Source organism: Miniopterus natalensis, chromosome 5 (assembly GCF_054644295.1).
Source record: "Miniopterus natalensis isolate mMinNat1 chromosome 5, mMinNat1.hap1, whole genome shotgun sequence".
NCBI lineage: Eukaryota > Metazoa > Chordata > Mammalia > Chiroptera > Miniopteridae > Miniopterus > Miniopterus natalensis.
The window spans coordinates 46,925,926-46,940,449 of NC_142085.1; the positions used below are offsets into that span (position 1 = coordinate 46,925,926).

Below are 14,524 nucleotides of genomic sequence, written 5' to 3' on the forward strand. Positions count from 1 at the left end.
ACAACACTGACTAGGATAAATAGAGAGAAAATCACATTAGGTACATCACAGTGAGACTTTGGAAAAACAAAGACCAAAGGATAATCTTAAAAGCATGGAGGCTCAGGGTTGGGGGGCAAGTGTAGACTTGCTACACTTGCTACAAGAAGAAAAAGATATAACTTGGCAAATTGTGAGGCTGGATGAAATTAGGCCTCAAAAGAGTCTGTGAAGCTCATAACCTCCTTGGAAAGGCTGCTGCAGATTAACATACAACACATGCAACCCTCAAACTAATCCATACAGGGAAATGGTCAGTTAGAAGTAACAAATTATAGAAATTACATAGTGCACATAATAGTTCTCTGTTAACTATGGGGACAATATCTACCAGGAGAAAAGTGCAATAATAAATGGAAATATAGAAGCAATTTTCAAAACCTTTTCATTAGGCTTTAAAAAGGCCATAATTTTGGCTTATGCTATCAATGAATAATGTTGGGAATTTATTTTTGAGAGTTGTAAGAGTAGAAGAGATATTGTAATATGACCTTATTTCATATTTAAAGAAAGACCATAGATGGGTCAGATCAGCTTTATAAAAAAATATCATAACTTACATCCTTTACAAACTGCAAAATTTTTACCAAGTTTACTTCTTCCATTCATATTTGTTCACATCATTCTCCAACAATAAATATATGTGTCTATTTGCTGGGGTGAATAAATAAACAGAAACAAAAACAGATCAAAGCAGAAAGTTTTCTCTGAATATCATGGAGAAACACCAAAGTGCATGGCCATATATGTGTATGTCTATCACTACACTGTAAGTATATCACTTCCATCACTGCCTCATGTGCTCCATTCTCAGGTGAATTTACTGTTCTGGTGGCCTGAACCCTTCTGACTTAACAATCTTGAATACCTCTCTTCCAGCCACGTATTCATGTTCCCCCATTTATTTTGCAGGTATTTGTTGAGCACCCACAGTGTGGGAGGCACTACTTCAGATAGGGTATCTACATGGAAGAGACAAGGTAATTAAGTAAAACACATGGATTGTTAGCTATTGATTAGTGCTGTGGAGAAAAATTAGGTAAGAAAGAGGTCAGAAATTGATGGGATGATGCACCTGTAGACAGGATAGCCCAGAAAGACATGGTTAAGAAGGTAAAGTTAAAGACTTGCTAAAAGTAAAGGAGCAGAGAAATTGGGGGCAAGCATTTCAGTCAGATCATCCAGAAAATGCAAAGGCCATGGGGTAGGAGCAGGGCTGATATTTAAGAACAAGGAGGCCCATGGGACTGGAGCAGAGGGAGCTTAGGGGGGTTATAGGAGATGCCATCAGAAAGATGCCTGGGAGCAAGTTCCTAAAGGGCCTTTTTAGGTCATTAAAGAACTTTGGCTTTTACTTTGAATGAGATGGGTGCCACTGGAAAGATGTGTGTACAGTGGTTATATGACTGAAGGTGGATATGAAAGGATCATCTGGCTGCTGTGTAGAGGACATGGAGTGAGGGGGTCAGGGGTGGGAGCAGGGAGACCAGTTAAAGGTTATTAAAATAACCCAGACACGGGACAATGGCACCTTAGCTTAAAGTACTACTGGTTAAATTCTGGCTAGAGTTGACCCAAAGAGGCAAAATATATTTTCTTTTTTGGGTGCCAAATGATCTTTAATTGAAATATTTTCCTTTGTAGTTCTTAACTAGCCAGGCCTGGCACCATCAACATTGCAGCTTACAGACCGGGCAGTCCCCAGGATCTCTTTAATGGTTCCAGAGAGTTCTCTAGCTAAAGATTGGTGCCGCATCTGTCGGGCAATGTTGACAATCTCATCAAAAGTGATATTTCCACTGTGCGTAATGTTCTTTTTTTGTTTTTGTTTTTGCTTTTTTCTGTGTCTCTTAGCAGTTCTTTGAGGGCTTTGAGCATCAGGGCAGAGGCAGAAGGCACTACACCAATCTGGACCTATCTGTTCTGAATGGTCAGTTTCACTGTAATCCTCAGACCCTTCCAATCATTGGTTGCTTTGGCAATGTCATCACCAACCTTTTTCAGAGACAGACCCAGAAGTTCAATCTTAAGGTCCAGGGCAGACATGGCACCAACTTCCCCACCGGTGCAACTCAGGTGTATGACTTGGATTTTGTTGGGGTCAAACTTCAGCATCATGGTGTAGGTGGCTGGTGTGAGATGAACACTGATTTGGACAACCAAAAAATGTTGCACCTAAGCCTCCTCTGAGTCAAAAGCTGAAAAAGCCAGAACCAAAAGATTTTGCTGATGGATCAGCTATGTGGAAAGAAAGAAACTAAGGATGGCCATAAGGTTTTGGGGCTAAATCAGCAATTTTCAACCAGTGTGCCACAAAAAATTTTAAAACATGCAGTACCTGACTATTTAGTCAGGGGCACTGACCTCTTTTCCCTTAGGTTGTCAAATAAAAAAATGACAACAGCCAACACAATAGCTGTCTGGTGTGAATGAATAAAAATTATACCTATTTTTTCATCAGATCAGCAAAAAATATATTTTTTGGTGTGCTGCAGAATTTTAGTAATTAATTTATGTGTGCCACCAGATGAAAAAGGTTGAAAATCACTGGAGATTGTGGGAATGGCAGATTTAGGTGATCTGTTTTGGACACGTTAGGTTTAGATGCTAGATATCTAAATAGTGAATATTATTCTGCATGTCCTATGGCAAAATATAGTTCAGCAGAAAAAGTAATTTATAAGTAAATACCCCTTGTAATTTTTCACAGCTAGTTATTTAGATTTACAATGTGATATTGGGAGATACCCTCATGTATTTGGCTACTCAGCACGCTGTTTTCTCCACCTTCTCACGATGTGAAACTGTCTTTCTGCACCAGAAACAAGGTACATGTGATCCAACCTTGATTAGTCATGAACCTTATGCTCTTTGATAACATGGTGGGCTCCAATCAAACTCCTTCCTGCTATTGATATGTTGGCACTGATATATTGAGTTTAAGAGAAATACTCTTTCTCTAAGTTTCCAAATTTAGTATTATGTAAATCTGTGGTTGCCAATCACTGTCTTCCCTGACTGCAGGTCGTTCTATGGTAGAAGACCATGAGGACAATACCGGAGGGGCTACTGAGAGGAAGAGGGCTGCTTTGAATCCTGTACCAGCCTCTACTAACACAAGCTTCCCCTGGGACTTCACAGTTACTTTAGTCAGTAAATAAATATGTTTTCTCTTCCTGTTCCCCCTCCACTTCCTTCTTCCCCTTCTCCTTCTTTGGTGAGAACTATTTTGAATGGACTTCTCTCATACTAACCAATACAAATAGAATTTCTTCAAGAGTAAAAAGTCTTTAGAGAGTCATTCATTTTCAAATATGAAAGCAGAAGCATATCAGTCTAATGACATAACTTTTGCTGCTTTTTTGCAGAATTTCTTTGAGAAACAACTAAGATTGTGCATTATTAAAAAAAAAAAGCATCATTTTTGAAATTAAAATTTAATAATAATTAATTCAGATTCTTCTTAGAGCCAATTTTCAGCCATTTATATAAGTGGAAGATAAAACTACTGAAGATAAAATAATGTTTTTTCAAAAATTCCTGATCTACATTAAAATCAACTACTTTCATTCACTATCCTAAGTATCTTTTTATAGAAATTCCAAGCTATATGTGAGTTAGATGTTCATAATTTTACCAAACTTCTGGAGTCATTCTTTCTTTGCAGAAAAGACCAAATCTAAAATAAAGTGTCTGTAGAAGCAAGACATGCCCAGGGTTTATTGAACCCACCAATTCTATAATTTGCCTTGAATGATAAAGAATTTTTTATAATAACAATCAAGAGCCCAGAAAACATTCCAAGACAAACTGAGTTAAAATTAAATCAATAATAGATTCTTAGCTAAACTCTGGATTGCTATTATTATTTTTAATCTCCACTGTACTCTAGTTTATAATTATGTATTATTTACTGTATCAGCTGGTGGACAGCTTACCTTCTAAACCCAACCATTAAGCACATAGTTGAAATTCTTTTTATATCTGTGTTGGTTATTTTATAAATGTAACAATGGCTTTGAGATTGGTCCAAAAAGCTGCAAATTTTTGTTTCACGCTCTTTATAAAACTACCAAAAAATACATTTATGTCTATGAGTAAATTCAGTATTCAAATTTTAAAAAGTCAAACATATAATAAGAGATTTCCTTAAAAATGTCATCTATCTTTTGCTGGGGGGAAATAAAAACACCAAATTTTTTAGTTCTAAAAATAAACTTGCCTCACCTCCAAAGAGAACTGTTGCCAGACAATAGTAAATTAAACATAAAAACTTTTAGATAATATCTGGCAGAGATATCACCTCTAAAGGAGTGTGACTGCTTGCCAGGGTTCCTCCCAGCCATCAGAATGAAGATCATTCACAGAGTTTCTACTAAAGATGCTTAACACAAATATGAAAAAACAAGATACCTTTTTACCTTAGGATTTCATGACTCAGAGGCACTAGCATTTTCTTCTAATTTAGTTTTATTTAATTCTTGAGTGGATCTGTAAGTCTAAGGATTAAAATGCCAAAAAGAAAATGAGAGGAGGCCTCAGATAGTGTGAGCTGTAATCTAAACAAGAAGCGAGGCCCTGTGCATTATCCTCATGTGAATGGAGATTCCTTGGATAATGCCTATAGATTGGGTAGGAAAAAAAGCTTTGCACACAGCCACCCATTGTTCGGTCTTTGTTAGAACTCAGATAAGTAGAAACTTCGCTTTTCAGGGCCACTCTGTGAGGACTGGAGAGAGGAATGCCATTGGATCCCAACAGCGTGTAATGTCTTCATTTTCCAGGACTCCTCTGGGAGAGGCCTGGCAGGCAGGGGCAGTCTCCACAGAGAAAGGCAACTCCTGAACTAAGTCACTTCCCTGGTAATGAGCACTGTGGCGCTTCTGTTATGATAATGTGCTTTTTATTGTCAGGACAGAGCTAATAGAGCTGTGATGACATCACAGGTTCTCTAATGAGAGAAAAAAAAAAAAATGGGAGAAGGGAAAAAAAGTCCCCAGAGACCATGAAATTCCCCAGAGGGTCACAACTAATATTAGCAAAAGTGCAATGGACAGATATGTGCCATATCGCATTAGGGCAAGCATGAAGAAATCACGAGAGCCTTTAAGCCATTATCAACTTCAACCCATCTGGCCCATCTTCCAGAAGGGTAGGAAATAAGAAATAAACAGATGAAGATAATTAATAGTACAAGTTTACTGAGTTGGCTACTTGTCAGGGTTTAGCAGTTTCCTTAGGCGTAGGATTCTGGCATGCTTCATCCTTTATATGACTATCTGTGTATATGCAAATATTTTTAGTTTTAGAAATATGATCACATTGTAATTTAAAATATATTCTAAGGATGCACTTCTAAAAGCCCCAAGAGTGTGCCAAACAGCTCTCTAGATTTTACAGCTCTCTAGATTTCCACTACTCAGCAAAAATTACCGGTCTTAGAAAAAGCCAAGTTCATTGTCTTGTAAAATACTGCGGGTATTTATATCACAGCGTGATAAATCTCAGAGAGAAAAGAAAGTGGGTATGAGATTTTTAGATCTATTACACCATTTAACTCAAAGAATGTTTATATGACCCACTGCACAAAGTTTAAATACATGAGGCGGCTTTGATTGTTAACTCCTTGAACTTACTGGCGGAGCAAAGTGAGACAAGACATTTCTAAACAGTGTGTGCTCTGGTGTTGTTATCAGCTATAAGGCACTTTCTGTCTTGTCAGCTGCCTCAGACATCTGCTCAGCTCCATAAAACCTGCACACAAGCGTGGGGTTTGTTTGTTTGTTTGTTTGTTTGTAGTTGAAGAGTATTAGTTGATTATAAGTTAGGTCTGTTACTCAAAGTTACAGAAGACAGGAGAATTTCAGTGATAAAGTCAGTTCTCTAGAAAAAAAAAAAAATGTTTGCTTAACTCATTACTCTGTTTCCTAGATATATTTTCATCTAAAAAAAGTATATGTTAAATCATATACTTATAAAGATTTGAGCAATAAAGAAAAGAAAATGGTTCATCCTAGTTCCCCACATAATATAACTACTAGGTCATTTCAGAGTATTTTTCCAGGTGTTTATATAAAAACTTGTACATAGTTTAAAGACATAGTAACATGAAATGTTGCACTCCGTCATTGTCCATTAATGTTATTTTATATGTTGCTTTATTCCTTTATAAAGCACCATTTTAAATCACTGCATCATATGAAGATAAGGAAATTCACTTGTTATCCTGCCGTTGATTATTTAAGATGCGAAGTATTTCTGTGGGGCCTGGTTGTAAAGTTAATCCTACGCTTGCTTCTGTTTTCAGGTGTTCTTTCCCACCTTACATAACCCAGGCAACTTTGTCTTCATCTTAATGGGAAAAAGAAGAAAACAAAAAGACTTAGTTTATATATTAGTATTTGGACAAATTGCTGTGCTTATTTTTGACTAAGCTTTAAAATTTGTACATGATAAAATAAGCCCAAGATACATGTTATTATTCCAATGCTGAGATTGCGGTCCAGCTTTGTCCTGGGGCCCACAAAGACACTCACTGAGTGTGTTCATTCTATCAGCATGATTCCTGCCAGGCACAGGAATTGACTCTGGGTGGGAGGAAGAGAGCAGGATTATGATAACCAGTGTCTTCCTCCCAAGCTTAGCAGGAGGAAGACTGATCAAGCTGTATTTCCAGGGCAATTGCAAACATAAAGTCTCTAAATTTAGACTGGATACACAGGTAGACTCTTAAGGATATAAGGATAAGCTAACATTTACCTTTTGGCCTCTTTCAAACCCTCCTTTCAAACTTTCTACTTCATGCTCTTTATTGGCCACTTTCCATTTGTTGAGTCCTTGGCCCATTATTAATATTCTTGGGGAATTGAAGGCTTGGCAGAGGTGAGTTTTGACTTAGTCATGATCCTATTGCTCCCAAGTCTGCCTCAAACTCCCTCTCCACTGAGACAGGTCTAAACTGAGCATCCTGATGCTCTTGCTATTTGTTCAGAAGTGAGTAGTCACCAAGGACTTCGGCAGTTGGGCCAGATATTGCTGTGGTGCCACCCTGGAGGCTGACAGCAAAGTCACATCTTCATCTGTCAGAATCTAGGCATGGAAACATAATAGACCCCAGACTTATGCAAATATATCTAAATATAATATGATATATATTTATACTGACTATATATAAACATATATATTATAAATATCTATATAATACCTAATATATATGTATATATGTATTTAGTATAAATCTGTACCATGCAATGTTTGGACATGCATGTGTGTGTGTGTGTGTGCATTTATTATTTCAAACCAAATCAACTAGGTGTCCTTTTTTATTTCATTTTGTTTGCTAAAGAGGGCAACCCTAACCTGGAATGCTGTAAATTCTTTGAAGTAACAAACATTATTTTGGGTTTTCTTTGAAGAAAACATGCTAGCTTTCTGTCAGTAAGAATAAACCAAGTTGAGCCAGTTTTTTGTGCTTTGTTTGTTTGTTTGTTTTCCCTTAAACTTTCGTCTATTTCATTTGCAGCGATAGGGGCTATGAGAGACCAGGGCCATAGTTCAACCCTTTAATTTCACTTACTATTCTTTCATCACTAAAAATAATTTTCAGCCAATAACAAATATCAAAATAGAAAAATAAACTATCTGTATAATCTAGTTAATTATTACTTTGTACTTGGTAAAATTAAATTTATTTTATAATATCTTTTGCCAACTGATTAAATACCTGCAATGTGGAGTAACCAATAAAAATGTTTATCTCACAGGCTCCCCCTAATTCAGCCTAGACTTTCCAGCAAATGGTGGCCAGGCCTAAGCTCTGCCTACTCCCTACCCCTCCTCTCTTAAGTTGATGCTTCAAGAGTATGTGCTTACACTCAACATGAGCATGAGTGGGGCTAAAAAAATGTCCCCACTGGATAGATTCCTCTGTTTTTCTGGTGGGTGTAGGGAAGAGGAGGTGGGGAAGCTGCTAGTACACCTGCTTCCTCACATCACCTCAACTTACTTTTTCCCCCCTACTTGATGCAGGACCAGAACTGCAACTACAAGGGCTGGAAACAGGGATCATTCCTAAGCAAGAAAGTGCAACTGTGTTTTAATTCTTTTGTCAGAATTGCTAAAGGCCTGATGGGGCAGGATATGCTTCCACTCCTTCTGGCAAAATTGGGGCTAACAGTTAATGCAGCTCTATCGCCTGGTGGTAACGATAGCCCACTAGTTTTGAACCTGTGTGACTTTACCCTACACTAATGGGCATGGACTGAGGGGGAAGCACTTCCTAGGCTAGCACTGCTGCCAGCGATTGAGGCCAATACAGTGGCTGAACCTAATGTCCTCTTCAAAGCTAGAAGAGATTGAATATAAAGGGGGAAAGGAGGAAATAGTAGGTAAGGGTAAAATAATGAATAAATGAGTTATATAATAAGGGACATTCAATATCATATTAACACCTGAAAAGAAGCTTAGAGCAAGAGATGATATTGTCTCTTAGCTTAATTATATTAGATTCCTGAAAGGATGAAGCCATCTACTTCCCTAGACCAATCCTGCATTTGGAACCTGACAAGACTGAATGGAAGCCTATGAACCAGCCTTGGCTCATCCTGGGAGACATTTTTCATACGATATGATGTTGGACTGAAATGATTATTAATGGTTGCATGGAATTCTAGTAATGTGTCCATATCTTTGAGTTATGTATCATTTTGTTATAAAGGGTCATGGCCAGAGACCAGGGGGTGGGCTATGAGATAATAGAAAATATATATTGGTCTCTGTTTCTGGTTCCTGGCACAGAGCTCCTAAGCCCCTAGTAATTTCTTAAGTGATAAGACAACTAGGAAAATCTCTTGTTCTTATATTGGCCTTTGATCTCTGTTCCTAACACAGACCTCCTGAAACCCTAGATATTGTCAGAATTGAGTTGAACTGTAGGGCACCTTGCTGGTATCATAGGCGATTGCTTGGTGTGGGGGAAAAACTCCACATATTTGGCAACCAGAAGTGAAGTGTTTTTTGTGAGTCTTAAAGGAGACTAACAGGGAAGAAACACACAGTAGAGAAGAACAGTGGAAAGCTGAGTTTTTAATTTTTAGATGCTGTCCAGAATAAGAGTTAAGTAAATATTTGTTGAATTGAACAGAATGTACTTAGGACCAGATAGATGATGCTCGCATCATTCCCACTCCTACTCAAGCAGAAGACTGGCAGCACAAAACATGAAACTGCCTCTCTACATTTTCAATCATTTTTCTTCATAAGAACAAAATAATCTCTAATTAAAGTGAAATTTATTTATATTCATGTAGAAATAATATGCAATCCCTTCCTCCAAAAAAGACTAGTTCTGTATGATTGCAGTGGCATCTAATCAGTTATAATTTGTATGGTTTCTTCCCCCCCCCCCCAGAAAACTAACTACATTTACATTATCAGCATGATATATATAAAAATATGTGTTAATGTGAATTCAATCTGAATAATGTCAAGTGTTATAAGTTTTATGGAGCAGATTCACCAGGTGGGAATGCTGTGTTTTTTTTCCCCTTGGAAAGTTTTAAAAAACATTTTGGGAACTTAAGAGCTAGTGATAAGCTTAATTAAAGTGAAACAGGGGGAAAATATATTTCAAAGAGTTATTTTAAGATACCTACATTTCAGTAAGTCATTATATCAAATAATTATGTTTACTGCAGGAATTTTCAAACTCTCTAAGTTCACTTGGTATCATGATTATTTGTCTTGTTTTCCTTTGTCTGTTCCAGGATTTAAGTTCCTTTTGTTGGACTTACTTTCTCTCCCATTTTGAGTGTTTTGATCAAATGCTTCTAATCAAGATTCTACTCCTAGAATAATGTGAGGCAGACATCACTAATTGTCCCCAGTACTCATTCTTCTTTCCTCCCTTTTGGCAATAGCATCTCCTGGACACATGTTTGTGCCCATTGAAACCACAATTCTCAGTCCTTTTACACAGAGATGTACTTAGAGAAGTATTACTCCATCCCTCACTTCCACTCATTTTTACTCCCAGTTGCCTTCCACCGTGTTTTCAACCCCCATCCCTTCTACCAAATTTTAACCACCCTTTATAAGTAGCCAGTGTCATGAGTTTTTGTTTAATTATTCCTCTCTTTTAAAAATGTATATATATGTATATGTGTGTATATATATATATATATATACACACATACACACACACAATTATGCATTCATTAACATATATATGTTACATATTGCCAAATTTCCATCCAGAAGGTTGTACCAATTTTCGTTCCACCAGTAGACTTCAAGAGTGTCTATTTTCCCATAGCCCAGGCAAAAGAATGTGCTGTCAGGTTCTTAATATTTTGTCAATCTGATAGGGGAGAAATTTATCACAGGGTAGTTGTATTTTCATAAACAAAGACTATTTTAATATCTTTTTTGTGATTTATTCATATTTTATATCAATTTTTTAGAATTTTTAATGTGATATTCATATTATCCCCAATATTTGCACATATGATGCAAATATTTTCTCTCTATTATTTGTGTTTCAGTTTGCCTTTGCTTATTTAGTTTGTTTTTTGTTTTGTTTGTTTTTTTATTTGTTTTTACAATGCAGAAGTGGGTGTTTTGTAGTTAAAGATATCAATATTTTATTGTATTTGACTTTTTAGTTATAGATAGAAAGGTTTTCTTTGTACCCAGGTTATAAAGGATGTCAACCTTTCTATTAATGCTTGGATGGTTTAAAAAATTTTTTTATATTTAAATATCTGAACAATTTGCAGTGTATTTATTTACACTGCATTTACAGTGTATTTATTTACTTATTTTGGGGTTTGCATTTAATTTAATATTTTTTTTCCAAAAGCTGTTCTGTTGTCCCAGACTGTTTATCCAAGAGTTCATTTTTTCCTTCAGTGGTTTTAGAGGGCACCTTAATCACTGCAAAATTTCAATCACTTCAAAATTTCTCTATGTACTTGGCTTTATTTTTGTACTTTTTTTCTATTCTACTAAACTATCTTTCCATTTACATATCTCTGTGGACATTATTTCAACAGTGGACACTTTGCAGTGTGTTCTAATATCTACTAGAACCAGTCTGCCCTGATAGCTTTCTCTTTTTACTCTTTTCCTAACAATCCTTGAATATTTATCTTTCATATGAACTTAGTATCAACTAGGCCAGTTCCATAAGAATCTAGTTTTCTTTTTTTAATTAAAGTAGTGTTAAATTAATAAATTAACTTAAGGGGGTGTGACATCTTTTTGATGCTGAATCATCCAGTGCAAAACAGAGGTTGTCTTTCAAGTAAATTTTTTTTACAATTTTTTATTTACTTATCACTTTTAAAGAGAGAGGGAGAGAAAGAGAAAGAGAGAAACATTAATTTTGTCATTCCACTTATTTATGCATTCACTAGTTGATTCTTATTCGTGTCCAGACCAGGGATCCAACCCACAACCTTGGTGTATGGGGATGACTCTCTAACCAGCTGAGCTGCCTAGCCAGGACCTCAAGTTAACTTTTGACTCTTTGAAGAGTGTACTAATTATTTTCTCCTGTATTAATATCTCCAAAAATGGCCTGGCCCTTTCATTTTGCTTTCATCAGAAACATCATCTTATCAAAACTAACTTACTGACTCCCAAGGAGCTGTTAAGTCTGTTCCTTATAGTCAGAGCTCTGATTTACCAAGGACTCTTTTTAGTATTTCCACACTTCAGGCTGACTTTCTTTTGGAGGTGATGTTATTCAATGTCTTCTCCTCTCTCCCACACAACGTTCACATATCACTTCAGCAATCGTAAAGGTTTACAACAGGAGCTGAAGAATTACTTCTACTGGAATTTTTTTTAACTTAAGTAATTTGAAGTTTTTAGTGTTTTTTGCCTTCTTGTTATACTGAAGGCATTTCTGTGATTTTATTTATTCTTTTATTGTACTCTATAGTTTATCAGTAAGATACATGAAAGATTTGGATTTTTGGTTACTGACATACCTTATCTACTCACAAGAAAAATCGCTTTTAATTTCCAAGTTAGACAGGACTAACATTCAGCACTTTCAAAAGGATGTATATTACAAAATCCCCCCATCATTAAATAATTCAATCCAGCTTAAATTTGCTCCTCCGGACTAATTTAGAATCTTCTTTTCATCAGTCAATGGTTTGCATCATAATGTTTCTTCTCTCTAAGAGGGGAAGGCAATTCTGGTAACCAACATTTGATGTGCAATTTTGAGTTTAAATGAGTTAACTCCAAGTTCCAAGTGTAAATATTTATTTCTATTCTCCAAAGTCATGTTTTTAATTTGCGTTCTGTGAAGTCTTAGTGGTTCTGTGGAGAGAGAAGAGTGGATATATGGGCGGACTACCACATTGCTTCATCAAAACAGATCAACTTTAATGCATCTTTATTTTGAGTTTGTTATGAGTTATCTTAAGACTATAAAGTCCAAAGCTAAAAAAGAAAAGAAAAAAGAAAATTAAAAAATACATACCTCTAAATGAATTTATTTCTTTTCTGAAGGTCCTTCTAAATATGCATTGCTTTAAGTTTACATGCATTTCTTAGTAAAGCAGCTCCAATACCACTTGGAAATGGTTCAGTGGAAATAGAATATATGGATAAAGATTATATTAATTACCATGTCACTTTTCTGCCTCTATTTATTCAATTAAATGTTATTGTTAGAGTTGTATATTGCTGAAAAAGATACAAATCCAAAACTTAGTAACTTAAACCAACAACATAGTTATCTCTTGCAGTTCTGTGGGCTGCCTAGGTCTACCTAGGAGGCTCTCTTCTGTTCTACTTGGGACCCTCTGGGATTGCATTCAGATGTCAGATGAGAAGGAAGTCATCTGGGCATTTGTCTGGGGTGCTGCAATGGCTGGCCTCAACATAGTCTCAGGGACTCTCTCCATGTTCTTTTTATACAGTGTCTCAAGCAGGGTAGCCAGACCCCTTATGTTGTGCCTCTTGGGGCTCTCAAAAGTACAAAAGTGAAAGCTGTCAGGCTTTGACCTAGAGCATGACCTAGAATTGACACAGTGTTTCTTCTCCATATCTATTGGTTAAAGCTAATTACAAACCCAGCTTACATTCAAGTGGTGGGTCAATACAAGGGCATAAATACCAGGAGGTAAAGTTTATTGTGGTCTATCTTTGCTGAGCTCAATACCCTGTATTACACGCAGAAGTTCAAAACCAGAAATAGGTTATTTCTCTTCAGTTCTGCTATTTGCACAAAACAAAGCACTCTTTGAATGATTTCCTACTTCTTTACATGTGTTCTGGTTTACCATGTGCTTCCCTGCTCTGACTTCTTACTTTTCAGTTTAGAGTTGTTTAGATTGCCAGGACCAATGGCCAAACCAGAAACATTTTTACTAGGCAAGCGTTGTTTTCTGCAAAATGTCTTTTAATGCAGAGGATGCATCCCAAAAGTGTGCCTTACTTGTGACTTTCTTTTTTTCTAGTATAAATAGAAATTACATAAAAGAGTCAAAAGGCTTGACAGCTGGGAATCTGTGTGTTTGTTATTGCAGCATTTGCTTTGTACGTAGTATGTGATAAAACATGCTTGTATTGGGATGAATTCTACAGTAAAATCCTTGTGTTCCATGTTTCAGCTAAGTCCAGTGAGAAACTTGGCCTAGACAGGATTTCTTCTTTCTTAATCATTTCATTCGTCCTAAACAGTGGGACAAAAGCTCTATTTAGGTTATGAGCTCCCTGGTCTAGGGTAACTTGGTGTGGAAGCCCTGGAAATAGATCCTCCCTCCAGCTTGGAAGTTTATAAAATAACGTCTCCAGAAGAATACACCCCACTCTTTGTTCTCAGCAAGCCCTATCAGAATTATTCTAGTACTGAATACACTAGGACTTCCACCACCACATTCTGTGTCTGAGCACACTCTGTTCAATTTCATATTCTAATGATTAGGTAATGTACCAAAAACTGCAAAAGAATAATTAGTTCAGGTTTTCGTTGACAACTTTTCCAAACCGTATTCTTTTAATCAACCATGATATTAAAGAGATACTTCTTGAACAGTTAATTTTACATTTCATTTTCAATCTCAAAATCTTGCCTGCAGATTAAGAAGTTAGGGGTGTGTAGTAGCTAGATTTTATCTGGTGGCTAAATCTGTAGTATATATACTATTAATTTTTGATGTGTGCTTGTGGCTCCTTTAAACAGTGGGAGGGCCTACCAGTTAGTGAACTAGTAAATTTTCTCCTGAACTTATCTCAGTAGGATTTTTCTCTACTGAGCATTTCACAGCAGCCTATCATCCGTTGTGTGGGCAGGTGTCTATTTCAGCAATTAGATACTGGTGGTATTTAACAATATCAAAAGTAATTTGAAGTTAATGCTAACTTCGACTATAAGCTACATGTGAGTTTTCCTCCTAAGGACATTTTTTCTACGAGTATAAACAAGAACAAGCAGTTATCTTTCAACTAGAAGAAAGGATGCAGC

General features: G+C 36.4%; 1 pseudogene; it reads right to left on the reverse strand.

The window, feature by feature from the left end:
• Positions 1–1,690: 1,690 nt before the first annotated feature.
• LOC107526349 (large ribosomal subunit protein uL11 pseudogene) lies at positions 1,691–3,994 on the reverse strand (annotated as a pseudogene).
• Between the last annotated feature and the right edge of the window lie 10,530 nt (positions 3,995–14,524).